General features: G+C 43.0%; 1 protein-coding gene across 1 annotated transcript in view; it reads left to right on the forward strand.

Moving 5' to 3' along the window:
* Nucleotides 1-353: 353 nt before the first annotated feature.
* ZNF462 (zinc finger protein 462) overlaps nt 354-13645 on the forward strand; it is a 183337-nt gene continuing 170045 nt past the window's right edge. The window contains exon 1 of the mRNA XM_006886913.1: nt 354-600. The gene's annotated coding sequence lies outside the window, so the exon portion shown is untranslated. The remainder of the gene's footprint in view (nt 601-13645) is intronic.

Here is a 13645-nt window from a genome sequence, read left to right on the forward strand (position 1 = left end):
TGGATCTTTCTTCCCTCTTCCCCCCAAGCCCGCTCCTCATTTTTCTTTCTTTCTTTCTTTTCCCCCCTTGTCCGTCTTCCTTCCTTTCTTTTTCTCCCCCCCCCCACGCCCCGTCTCCCTCCCGCACGTTGTTGTTGTTATTAGAAAGGCTTCGCGCACCCCCTGGTGCTCCGGCGTTTTGTGTGGCAGAAGATTGTCTTCCTTCTCTCTTTCTGTCTTGCTTTCTCTCTCCCTCTGGTTGCTCATTATTCAGAGAGAGACACAGAGGGAGGGCGAGAGGGAAGAGAGAGAGAGCGAACGAGCGAGGGAGAGGGAGGAGAGGAGAGAGAGAGAGGGGAGAGAGTGCGAGGGTGAGGGAGGGAGGGAGAGAGAGGGAGAGACGGATATCTCAGGTCATCTGCAGCTGCAGCGAGTCTGAGGAGCCGTGGAAGGCAGGGAAGATGGCGATCCTCCATTGCTGAGACCCGGCAGAAGCACATGAGACTCCAAAACAACTTCCACAACAATAACCCGAGCAGGAAGAGGAGAAAGAGAAAGAGGATAAGGAGGCGCTGGGGCTGGGGAAGCCGAGACACCTCCCGGCGCCGGGACGCTTCTTCTGTAAGTTCCTGCAATTAAGCACCCCCTCGGGGTGGTCCGAGTGCTCCGGGGCCCAGAGCGCCGGGCGCCGGAGGCAGCGACGCGCTCATTCATTCGGTCAAGGAGGGCTGGTGGAGCTGGGAGGAGAGAAGTCCCCTGCTTGGGCTGGCTGTAGGAAGAGGAGAAGAAGCCGGAGAGGAGAGGAGGAGGAGGGGGAGGAGGGAGAGCTGGAGGGGGAGGAGGAGGAGGAGGAGAAGCGAGGGAGGAAGAGGAGGAGAAGGTGCTGGTGGTGGCCGTGGAGGTGGTTGTGCTTTTCCTGCTGGCTGCTCCTTCTGCTGGGGGGAGTGGAGCGCTGGCTGTGGCTTAATTAATTTCGTGTAGTTTCTATGAAGAGAAGGGAAAAATGAAAAATGAGTGCGAAGAGAGCTGAAGGCTCAGGACGGATGCTCCGAGTGTGGGGACAAGAGTAGGGACCGAGAGGGGGGCGGAGGGCGGGAGGCAGGAGACCTGAGCCGGGAGCGCGCGGTGCGATCCCGACCCGAGCCGGTTGACCTCTTTCTTTCTCTGTCCCTCTCCTTCCTTTCCCCTTCTGTCTGCCTGTCCTCCCCCCCGCCCCGCCCGATGGCAAAGCCGTGCGGATTGGCACCCCCCTCTTCCTCAGGTATTTGGCTCTCTCTCTGTGAAGTTGGGATGCGGGGTCGAGATGTGTCGGGGGCGGCTGCTGGTGCTGCCGGTGCTGCTGGTGCCACCGGTGCAGCTCGTGTTGCGAGCGGCGAGGCGCGGGGGGCGCGGGGCGGGTGGGGGCGCAGGCTCAGGAGGCAGCGGAGGAACTGTCTCCAGGCTGGGGGTTCACCAGCGTCTGGTAGAGGAGGACAACGGTTTCTGGAGAGGAGAAGCCATTACACACGCTTGGCTCTCTTCTGAAGAAGGGAGGCAAGGAGGCAAGGGGCCTAGGGGGTGTCTCCCTCCTGGTGCAGTTCCCGAGGGTCTGCCCTCCTTTCAAGAACGAGGGGAAACAGCAGCCGCCCCCCTTGGAGCAGTCCCTCTTTCCCTTTCTTTATCTCCCTGTCCTCCATTTGCAAGCTGTCTGCTTTGGTTCCAGTCCAGACTCCAAAACACAAAGCTCCTTCTCACGTTCAGTCTCCAGGCTTTTCACCATTCCTGAAGGAACCCTCATTTTCTTTTCGTTGTGGCTTCTAACCTGCAGAGAGGGAGAGAGGTTGCCTGGAGTTCCTTTTATATTCCTCTACTATCCCAAAAAAAAAAAAAAGTTTCATTTTTAAGCACGCGTCTGGGATGGGGGCAGACCAACCAGTTGGGGCTTTCTCCCAAGGCTCCCGGGGACTGTGCTTGTGTTTGCTGCTTGGTTTGCTTTGGTTTTGTATGTGGCGGTGGCTTGCAGAAAATTTTTTTTTATTTTTTATTTTTTTTTTTTTTTTGAGGAAGTGACTAGTTAGGTTGGGAGCTGGGAACTGAGTCAGGTAAGCCACCAGAAAATGGAGGAGAACGGGTTTCCAGGAGACAAAGCTGAGATGAGAAGTGTTTATAAAATTATGGATGTCTCCATTTTGAAGCTCTGCTGGTGATGGCTGGAGGTGGTGGAGGCTTGCCTGCCTCCTACTTCCCTCTTTCCTGAGGGAAATCTTATGGTGGTTCCTCACTATCCCCTCATTATGCAAGGAAATGAAGGGCTTTCAAGGGTTGCTCAGATTTTCTTCCACCAAAGGAGTGCTTTCACAAGTTCCAGAGGCATTTGTTTCCATTTTAAAGTAAACTTTTGGAATTTTCTTCCCCTGTTTTTGAGTGGACCTGAAGGGTTTTGACCTCCTTCAGGAAAGGGAAGACAAAACCATAAACATTTCCACTGAGGTCTTCACACAACTTTAAGCTGCTCCAGACCTTCTCCAAGTCATCGGGGAATGTTATTTCTCCCTTGTGAAGATAGTGGTGGCCCTAAATGGAGATTTTGGAGTTCTGGGGCTTGGTTATCATCATGTTTTGAATGCATTGCAAGACTTTATTGTCTGGTTTGGAGTGATTTTTGCAACAACATAACAGAAAGACACCAAAACACAAATCCTGCAAGATCTCAAAGGAGCTCAAAGACTGGCTGACAGTTTCTTGAGGTTCTACATTTCTCTTGAGGTTGTTCCATTTGTGTGTTAAGGCCTTCTTTAATTCCTTTGTTTCCCCCTTTCCCTTCCATTCTGCTTTTTTCCCCTCCTGTGTTCTCAAGTACTATAAATCTTCAGAAATGCCAGTATGTCTTCTTAACAATGTCACTATGGTAACACATTTGTAAAAATGCTATGTCAGTTGAGAAAACCTTATACCTGTGTATCTTCACCTTTTTAATTGGGTGTAATTTCTTAGTCTTTAGGGAGGCATTTTTGGAGGATGATTTGAAAAAGGACCCTAACCTACCTGAGTTCATACACGTTGATTGAGACCCTTCACAGATTAGTTCTAGAGAATGTTCGTAATTGACCCAAGTAAAGAATGAAATCCTGTAATGCTTCAGGAATTCATAAAAGCCATCCATGAAGATGTTGATTTTCCATTAGGGAAGGTAGCCATCTTGAGGATGAGGGAAGATGTTAGGAGAATTTTAGGTGGACTTCTGAAGATGAGTAAGGAAAGCTGCAGGATGAAATGAAAACTTGGAGGAAATTCAGAACCAATTAATAAATTCTAAGGAAGCTGATTGGACTTTGTTTTCAACTAAGGAGAAATATAGAAGGGTGTCAGCTTCCACAGAAATAAGGAACACATTGGTGAGCCACTTACCTTTTTTCTTGCTTTGCTTTCTCATTATTGGATTTTTTTTTAATGTAAAGTTCCTGTGTCTACTGCCTTTTTGTACACATTGAAGTGGCTTTAGTTTCCAGATGTAATTATATTCTGTTGATTAGCTGGTAGCAGTGTTACTCAGTTAATGCACAATGCTGTATATGACAACATCATATTTTTCAAACCATATTGTTGTGTCATTAATTGAGGGTTATTGTTCTTCTGAAGGGTGTGAAAGGAGAGGGGAAATATGTGGTTCTTTAGCTGATAATTGTCCATGGTCAATGAAGTAAAAACCGTGCTTGTGCAGATGAAGATATATGGTGATGTGGATGCTCATTTAAAAAGGCTTCTGTTCAGATCTCTGCTTCTTTATTAAAAATCAAGCCCTCTTCAAGGCCACTTTTGAAAATCTTACTTGGAATCATACCATGTATTATTAATTTTTGGACTTAATATCTTTTGATGCTTATTGCTTTTTCTCGTAAGAATGTATTCAGTGTTATATTTAATTACAAGTGTATATATAGATGCTCCATGCTCAAACATGGAATTTCAAATGCAGTGGAATAAACAGTTATTTGGGAAAGTAATTATGAGATAATTTTACCTCTAATCAACCATATATGTTTATGTAAACACATAAATACATTATCTTTTTATTGTGAAACAAACTTCTATGATATCTTTTGTTGTCATTTACATGAGGATAATTGTTTTATATACTTATTTAAGTGCTAGGGGGAAAATGTAATAAACTGGTCCAGCACTTTGACTCACCACATTTTTCAAGTTGCATACAAATGTTTGGGTGTCTTTATAGACAAAACTTACAGTTTAGTTTCTCTGGGGAAAAAATTAAGATATATATAAAGTGTCCTTTGGTGTTTGAAACTAGGTTGTGATTATTTAAGACACACATCTATCTGGAATACTCTTTCATCAGCATGAGAAACATCACAATAATATTTTAAAGATGTGGCTTCTTAAATTTTCTGGGTATATTATTTGCACTAGGATAAATTTTTTTTATGAAAGTACAAGAAAATAATAGTATCAATTTCATTTGTTATCAAAGCTCAGATTCTATTTGTTATTTAGGTAAGATTGATCAGGCTCTTTAGGCAAGTTTTAGCTATCCCTTTAATATATCACAAATAAATCATTCTTGAGAAATGCAGGTGTTCAGTGTAATGTGCACTGTCATAAAAATATTCTTACTGGGTCTTTGTGTCTTATATTATTTTCTCTTATTGGATTTATGTCAATCTAATTCATTGACCACATTCTCTGAGGACTTATCTTTCCCCTCCTCTTTGGAGTTGGAGAGAACTTTTAGAGGGGGGGAAGAACAACAACCATATAGTCTTCCTAATGAGTCTTCCGGAAGACAGTAGAGGAAAAAATTCAACTCTACTAATGGACTTAGAGTACTTGTGGTCAGTTTTCCTGAAAGAAAAGGGGTGATAAAGTTGCCTTGAGAAAGAATCTTATTGTGTGCATGATGGAGTTTAATAGGATCTAGTCTGTCATGATTTTTCCTTGATGTTGATATTTCTTGGTTAAGGCCTTGCTAGTCTTCTTTGTGGTATGTGCCTTGATCAGATGTATAGCAGCCAACCTCATGAGACAGAGAACTGACAAAACTTGAATGTTTCAAGTTGATGATTGAAGAACAGGGATACTATTTCACAATACCACAAATGTAGAAAATATATCATGAACTGAAGTTGCCCAAGATGTGACATGAGTGCATAATTAGATGATAGAGGGAGAATTGGAAAATTTGTGTGAAAAGGGAAAGTCTTTCTGAGTGCTCTTGGTAAAATCCAATGAACCGGAGAAAACTTGAGGGTGTGTGTGTATGTGTGTGTGTTCACCTAGATATTGCCAAAGCAAGTTCCTTATGAGGTTCATTGAAAACGTAGGAAGTTGGTGTCTTTAAGAGGAACATTAGCTTGATGTTGGTGACCTGTTAATTGATTATGAGAAGACAGAGGAGAATAGATAATACGAGAAGAAAATTCCTCTCCTTCCATGATATGCCAAGAAATCTGGCAGATGTTATGCTGGGCCCTAAGGAATGGACAGTTTAATTTTAGCCTTAGCAAGGAAATGGGAAGTTCTGAGCTCTTTTAATAGCACAAGTCTTGGTTTGGGGAAGGTTGTTTTAAAAAACTAAGAAAAGAGGTATTTATTATAGCATGAAAGAACCCTGGGGTACAGGGAGCTTATACTGAAGTTTTAGGGTGATCAGCAAAAATAGTGATTCCCAAGTAGAAATTAACAGTAAAATCACTTCAAAAACTGACAAACATGCACACTCTTTAAGTGATGCATTTTAGATATTCAATATTCTTCAGTCAGAACTTCCCTTAGAAAATTCTTTATTAGGAAGTTAGTAGTTTTATGGAATTGGAGAATATTTTAGTTCCTTTTCAACTCAAATGTCCTTTATATCATATATTTCAGTCCCCTTTCACATTGTATTGTAGAGGAAATTGGCAAGGAGACATGAAATGACTTGCACAAGGTCAGAAAGTTCAGTTGTATCCAAGCCAGGCCTAGAACTCAGGTTGGCTGACTCCCAACCCAGTGCCCTTTCCACTACCCCACTACATTGAACTGAAGGCTGGTTGTGAAACACCAGCTCTCATCTCCAGAGTGCAAGCCTCCCAGAAAAACCATACTCTAATGGGCAGGACTGTTGGCATTTTTGGTTGGATTTAGCATGGTGGGAAGCTCCAAACGCACTTGGTTTCATTGAGAGAAGAGGGCCTGTGCAGAGTTGATTTTTGTCCATGTGACTTTCAGCCAAGTCTCAGCTGCTTGTTGTTTGTGCTTGTCTTTGAATTTTCCTGCTCCATTCTCTCAGTCATCTGGGGTTTGGGAGTCATTTCCAAATGTCCTTCTTTGAAAGTTTGTCCGAGTCTAATGCAACTTACAAAAGTGCCCACAATTGGACTCCGAGGATCTATTTTGCAACATGGTGTAGCTTTAAATTGGCTTCTTTCAGAGATGCCATTTTGTAATACTGATGAATGGCCGTGAGAGTGAAATCGAGTCTAAAACAATCACTGGTAATTTTCCAGCACTTGGGCTCATCCAAAGCTGTGCCCGCTGCTTATCTTCTTAGAACCTAGTCTCTTTCAGAGACTAAATAGCGAGTTATTCTCCTGTTCCCCAACCTACATGAAGTTATCCTTTAAATGACAGGTTAGCAAGATAGACAAAAATTAGCTTTGAGTAATGGGGACAGTCCTCTAGGAAAGGTGAAATGAATTTCCATTCCTCACTCCTCTATGGTTAGTAGAAGTGATTTTTTTTTTAATAGCATGATGTTTGGAAGTTTCCACATTTTCCAAGCATTTTCCAAACTAAAGCGTATATGCTTACTTCAGGAGGCAGTCTGAAGGAGGTCGTAGGGCTGGATGTGGACTTCTGGTAGAAGCAACAGTTAACGCCGTAAACAGTTGAACCTCAGTGTGGCACTCCTCCAAATGAGTTGACTGTCAAAAATAAAATGTTCCAGAAGAACTGGGAGAACAGGAAAGAAGTTAAAACAGTATGGTTTGCATGCCAATACTGAAGGAAGGGGGAAACGTTTGAGTTTGAGACAGGGGGCATTTGAGAGAAGAAAAGATAGCCGCCAATTGAACTGTCTTTTGGATATAGAAAACTCAGGAGGAGCAGTTTCCACTTGAATGATGTGGATTTTTCTGAATTTAGAGTATATGCCGTTTACTTGGGAGCTCTTCTGAATCTCTTCTCTTCTTGAACTCTGGATCTGGAGAAATGCAGAAACTGATCAATGGAAAGTCAATTGGAAGAAGTTTGTATCCACATTTCCTTCCAGGAAATGCTGTAATATTACGGTCTTTCTAAAGCTGCTTGTCCTAGTCATTTAAAACATACGTGAACTTTTTAGTGTTTGAATGTATGGAGCAGTGCATCTAACACAAGGCTGATTTTGCAGAGCCAAGAAAGACAGTAAGTGGAGTATTGTGGCCTGTAAGAGGACTAAGTATTGTCACCTACAGACGCATTGTCCTTTACGTCTGGTGAACACACATTACTTGATGCCTTCAAAGCATTCTTGCCTAGTTCCTAGCTGGAGACATTTTTCTTGAGTTATTCTTGGAGAGAGGGTTTCTTCTTCTGCCAGGTCATGAGTATTTTGGTATTGATTTCCTTGCTTTCGTGTGTTTGCTTGTTCAATTCACTGCATGTTGCTTCTGGATGTTAAGAAAATACTTGCGCTGTTCCTGTTCCCTCCTTACCCCGCTTCTTTCAAAGTGTAGGGCAGTGTCTTGAAGGTGAGGGGAAGGCAGGTAGCAACTTATTTATTCCATAAATAAGGATGAGGACCGTTCGCTTCAAGGGAGGTACTTAACAGGGTTTGAGTAGAAAGATGGGAAAATTCAACTAGGAACCAATGGCTCCCGATTAAAATGTTTGAGGATCGCTTAGTTGGAAATGAAGCATTTGTCTAAGGTGAGTAAGCAAAGACTTACCTCTGGATTCAGATTTGGTTTGAGCACAAAAGGAGCTGGAGGCCCAGGCGAGACAACTGTGTCAGAAGTAATTAAGCCCAGGATTTGTGGAGAGGCTTATCTGCCACAGAGCCCAGCTGGAGAAGGCCAAACTCGCTCCCTAAGCCCTCGTCTGGCCAGTTGAACCAGAACACAAGCTAAGGCCTTCACATTTTGGAATTCTTCTCTTCCCTGTTCAGCTTTAAGAAGGTAAAGCTATTATCCTTCAATTTTGCTCATGTCAGCCGAGTGCTTCTCTCTTGAGCTGGGAAATGCCAGAGTCTGGGGGGTGGGAGGGAGCCTGTTTCCTCCCAGTGAACCTTCTCTCTGTTAACACTTCATATATTCCTATAAGACAGTATTTACTGCTCAGAAAATAATTGTGCAATGGCACAATGTGGGATACTTGAAAGATGTTTGCTGCACAAAGGTTCCAGTACTCACCTGCCGATTAAGAAATGGGTTTCTAAACCATCTCATTTTTTTTGCTAATGAAAAGCTTTGGAGAGGGACCTGTGAATTAGAGCTCCAGCTGCTATCATGGTAGGGGAAGTTAGGCCTTGAAAGGATACACGGATTAGCCCGTCAGAAAAGCAAACAGTAGCATCAGCATAAGTAGAAAATAGACAGGGTTGGTAAGCTAACAGAAAAGTAGGCTAAAGCATTGCCATAATTATGTGGTGGAAATTTGCTGGGAAGAAGAGAGTGCCTGGGTGTGAGAAGGAGAAGAGAAGCGGGGTAATGATTGATAAGTCGAAACAGAGGAGGCCTCTTCACTGGGAAGAGCCTTCAAGAAGAATGAAGGCGTTGCTTCCATGAAAACAATAAAGCAAATGGAAGAAGACCTTGTAATTTGGTATCTATTGCATGTGAAATATGAAGACCTGTGCTTGGGCCCACGTTCTTTGGTCAGTCCCTGTTGTAAAAACTAGAGCTGCTTTCAGAAGGCAATTTGTGTGACTTGGGGGTTATACAGACACAGCTTTTTTGGGATAAAGGATAAATGAAAACTTGACAGAACTGGTTAGCTCTGCCTGGGTGGAGGTTTTCCTGGAAAATGAACACAGTAGAGAATACAGCATGGTAGAAAACTGCTGCATTTTTAATGAGCTGAAAATGTGATAGACCTCTCAACAGCTATCCATAGAGCTTCTCCACTTATGCCCTGCGTATGGGAAAGAAATTAGAACAAAAATGTGCTGTTTCAGAGGAGAAAGAAATGGCCAGGAAATCAAAAGACAAATTGAATTGGGAAAATCTGCTCAGGGACCTCTCCAGAGTACTGAAGAGCGATGATGTCAGTCTGGAAAGTAAGGTGCAACTGACCAGGGCCATAGTCTTCACAATTATTTGCTATTTGCACAGTGATTAGGTATGATGGAAAGAACATTGATGGCTTTGAGCTGTGGTACTGGAGAAGAGTATTGAATATATTGTGGACTGCCAGGAGAACTAACAGGTTCATCCTGGAGAGGGTGAAACCATGCTGCTCCTTGGAGGCCAGGATTCTGAGGCTTTATCTGACATACTTTGGGCATGGGTGAGGAGGGACCAGTCCTTGGAGAAACACATCATTCTTGGAAGGGTGGAGGGAGAGTTCAGGAGAAAAAGATCCTTGAGGAGATGGATTGATTCAGTGAGGGTAGGTGTGTCAGAGACTGTAAGATTGGCTCAGGAGAAAGCAGGGTTCAGAGCTATTGTACATGCAGATTCGCTATGAATCACAAGCGACTTAACAACACATAACCACAACAAGAAGCCATTTGTTCCAGCCAAGTGTCAGAGATTAGCCCACTAACCCAATATTAGCATTTGTAAACCCTAAATAAAGTCATAGGCTTTGTTGTTGGAGAGGAGTATTGAGGGTTCCATGGACTGCTAAGAAAACAAACAGATTCATCCTGGAGAGGGTTAAACCGGGCTGCTCCTTGGAGGCAAGGATTCTGAGACTTCTGACATACTTTGGTCATGTTGTGAGGAGAGAGACCGGTCCTTGGAGAAGGACATCATGCTTGGGAGGGTGGAGGGTAGGCGTAGGAGGGGAAGGCTCTCTAGGAGGTGGATTGATTTGGTGACTGGGGTAATAGGAATGGGTGTGTCGGAGACAATGAGATTGGCAAAGGACAGAGCAGAGTTTAGGGCTGTTGTGCATAGGGTCGCTATGAGTTGTAAGAGACTCGACGGCACATAACAACAACAACAACAAATAAAGTCATGGGAGATGGGAGTCTGGCATTCTAATCCCTAATTACATATCCATTTCTTTGTGCTGTGATTAGTTAGTCAGGAATTGAACATCAGTCATTCAGTATATGCATTTTCATGGGCTTGCCCTCATTTGGGGTAAAATTTGATAGCAGGTTTTAGATTGAGGAAATATGATCTGAATGGACACATAAAAATTGCAAAAACTCTTCACCTGGAATCCTTTCTTTTCCATGCATTCTGTCTTCAGTAGTCTTCTCTGAAGGCTGTTAATAAGTAGGGAATATTAGTAACCCATGTTAGTAGGAAAAGAAGTTCACATGGAAGAAATCGTTATCATTTGAATGTCAAAGATCTGGCTGCAAGATTGTTCCCCCTCTTGTGTTGTTATTTGAGTGTTTTCTGTTGTGAAATTGGTTCAGAACACTGCACATCAGGGAGGATAAGTGTGGGTTGCATTATCAATAATTTTGCAAACATCTCTGTAGAGTGGGAAGACCCATATAGACTTTAATGAAATGCTCCCTGTTCTCCTGTAATGTCTTCTGATTAATAATAAGTAGGAAACTTTTAAAAAACATTTGATGTGACTCAAAAGTGGTTCATATGGATGAGGAAACCCAGGTTTAGAGAGCTAACTCACGAGACAGGATACATACTCAAGTGGATTGCTTCCAGGGGCTTGGTTCTCAGCTTGGTTCTTGGTTATTACTTGGTATGCTAATAGCTTCTAGTCTTGATGGTTTCTCTCTTCCAGTTGCTTATGCCACAAAAAAGAATTCTAGTATTCTGGAAGGAAATCAGAGAAATGTGGAAAATTAAAGTACGTTGCTCGATATGAAATATAACTTATATAATTATAGTGTGACTGTATAGCTCAGAAAGAAGAACAAAGAGTATTTTCTGCAGAGATGATGGGGGAAACAGAGTGTGTGTGTATGTGTGTGTGTGTGTATGTCTGTGTCTGTTTGTCTATCCATTGCCTTCCAGTTGATTGCCTATCTTTCTCCCATGGATTGATCAACTGGTGGATTTGAATCAGTGACCTTTTGGTTAGCAGCCCAACATACAGTGCACTGCACCATTGAGCTCTTTAAATAACTATATAAAGGAATATTATACAGCTAATGTTTTCAGAATTCTACTTGCTATGGACATAGACTTTTAAGGAGCAGCCTACCTGTTATGATAGAAAAATCACACAAATTCATTCTATTTTTAAAGTCGAAAAGGTGCTCTCCAGGGCTTGTCTGAAAGTCTGTTTCCTATAATGGCTCTGGTTACTGTAAGCATGAGAAATGTTTTTTAAAGGCAAAATTTTTTAAAACGGTGCAAATATTCTTAAAAGTATGGATGCTAGTAAGTGCCCCATCCACCTCTGTGATCACCTCGTGCTCTGTATAGTTCGTGGAGACGTGATGAATGCTTGGGTTTTGTCTTTCCTTGAAGTAGCCCAGTACAGTAAGGAAGCTGCTGTTCATGGATGACCACAGATTGTCCTTAATAGAGTAACATGCTATACTAAGAAGGCCCAGATACCGCTAAGAGAGCAAGTTGGGCTTGATTACTGAGTAGATGCTTCAGTGCAAAGCACCTGGTCATGGTTTTATGAAGTCCTGCGGTTTTTGGATTTGTTCAGTTGATCCTCTGTCCCTAGACAGACACCTAGTCAAACTTAAAACTTACTGTAGTAGTCCGCGTGCACATGTTCATCAGATTATCTTAAGAATGCCTCGGAGTTACCTATTTTTACCCATCATCTACATCACTATCGGGCAAACGTCACAAAATTATTCTTTCCTGAGATAATGGTTTTTAATAGGAAAAATGGCTCAGAAAAAGAACGACATGATTTAAGCAAGTAAAACTAAACTGTAGCAAAGCATATGGGCAGAATTTCTAACTTAGAGAAATGGGAATTCATTTTACCTCCAAAGTTTAACTTTTATTTTGTGTAACGTCAAGTGGGAACCGACCTGGAACTGACCCATAGCTTCAGCGGGTTTTCAGAGTCCTGGGAAGAGACTGATTGCTAATGTTTTTTCAGCAGAGCAGCTTGTGGATTTGAAATGTGTATCTTAGCATTGGCAGTGCAATTCCTTGCCATAAAGCCACCAGAACTCCCTAAAATTTAACCCTGTAGTTGTTGCTGTTATGTACCGTCGACTTGTCTGTGCCTCACAGCAACCATATGTACAACAGCTCTAAACCCTGTTCTATCCCATGCTAATATTACTGTCTCTGACACACCTATCCCAATTACTCCATCACTGAATCAGACCACCTCATCTAGGGTGTTCCTCTCCTGCGCTGTCCCTCCACTCTCCCAAGCATGACATCCCTCCCCAAGGACCGATACTGCCTTGCAACATGTCCAAAGTATGTCAGACAAAGCTTCACAATCCTTATCTCCAAGGAGCAGCCTGGCCTCAACTTCTCCAGGACTAACTTGTTTGTTCTCCTAGCAGGCCATGGTATATGTAATACTCTTCTCCAGCACCACAGCTCAAAGACATTAATTCTCCTTCTATCATCCCTAGCCATTGTCCAACTTTCTGATGCATTGCAAGTAATTGCCAAAACCATGGCCTCTCTCAGACGCACCTTAGTCTCCAGACTGACATTGTTGCTCTTCAGTGCTTTGGAGAGGTCTCTGACAGCACATTTTCTCAGTGCATTTCGTCTTTTAATTTCCTGGCTGCTGGTTCCAAGAGTGTTGATTGTAGAGCCAAGCAAACTAGAGGCTGTTAACATCGCAATCTCTTCGCCATCCATCATGATGCTGCCAGTTGGCCCTGCGATGAGAATCTTTATTTTCTTGATGTTGAGCTTCAATCCATTTTGAAGGCTGCAGTTCTGAACCTTGTGCAGCAAACGCTTCAGGTCCTTTTTAGGTAAAATTGTGACTGTATCAGTATTGGCCTGGCCTTCTTAGATACTATCTCAGAGCAATCCGTCTCAAAGACTAGTCCATGGTCTTTCTTTGTTCCTTCAATTTTTCTTATTTCTTCAGTTCCTCCTCTTAATTATTAGGAGAGGAACCTAGCCAGACTGTGCTTTGCAGAAAGTGAAGGTGGATTGTTGTTATTTGTCGAGTCATCTCATACCGACCCTGTGCACAACAGCTCTGAACTCTGCTCTATCCTGAGCCAATTTCATTGTCTCTGACACACCAAGCCCCAATACCCCAGTCACTGAGTCATTCCATCTAAGCCAAAGTCTCCCTCTCCTGCACTGTTCCTCTACCCTCCCAAGCATGAAGTCCCTCTCCAAAGACTGGTCCCTCCTGGCAACATGCCCAAATATATCAGATGGAGCTTCAGTATCCTTGGCTCCAAGGAGCAGCCTGGTTTCACCCTCTCCAGGACAGACCTCTTTGTTTGTATACCAGTTCACGGTATATTCAGTACTCTCTTTGGGTCAGTGCATTTTTCACAGGTGCACTGACACTCAGCTGTCAGTAGGTCATTAACATTGAGACCACACTCAGCAAGAGAGGTACTTAGGAAAGGGAGCCTGAGAGCATATCCAAAACAGTA

This window comes from Elephantulus edwardii, unplaced genomic scaffold, assembly GCF_000299155.1.
Source record: "Elephantulus edwardii isolate Elephantulus edwardi_28Jun2011 unplaced genomic scaffold, EleEdw1.0 scaffold00052, whole genome shotgun sequence".
In the NCBI taxonomy this organism is placed as follows: Eukaryota; Metazoa; Chordata; class Mammalia; order Macroscelidea; family Macroscelididae; genus Elephantulus; species Elephantulus edwardii.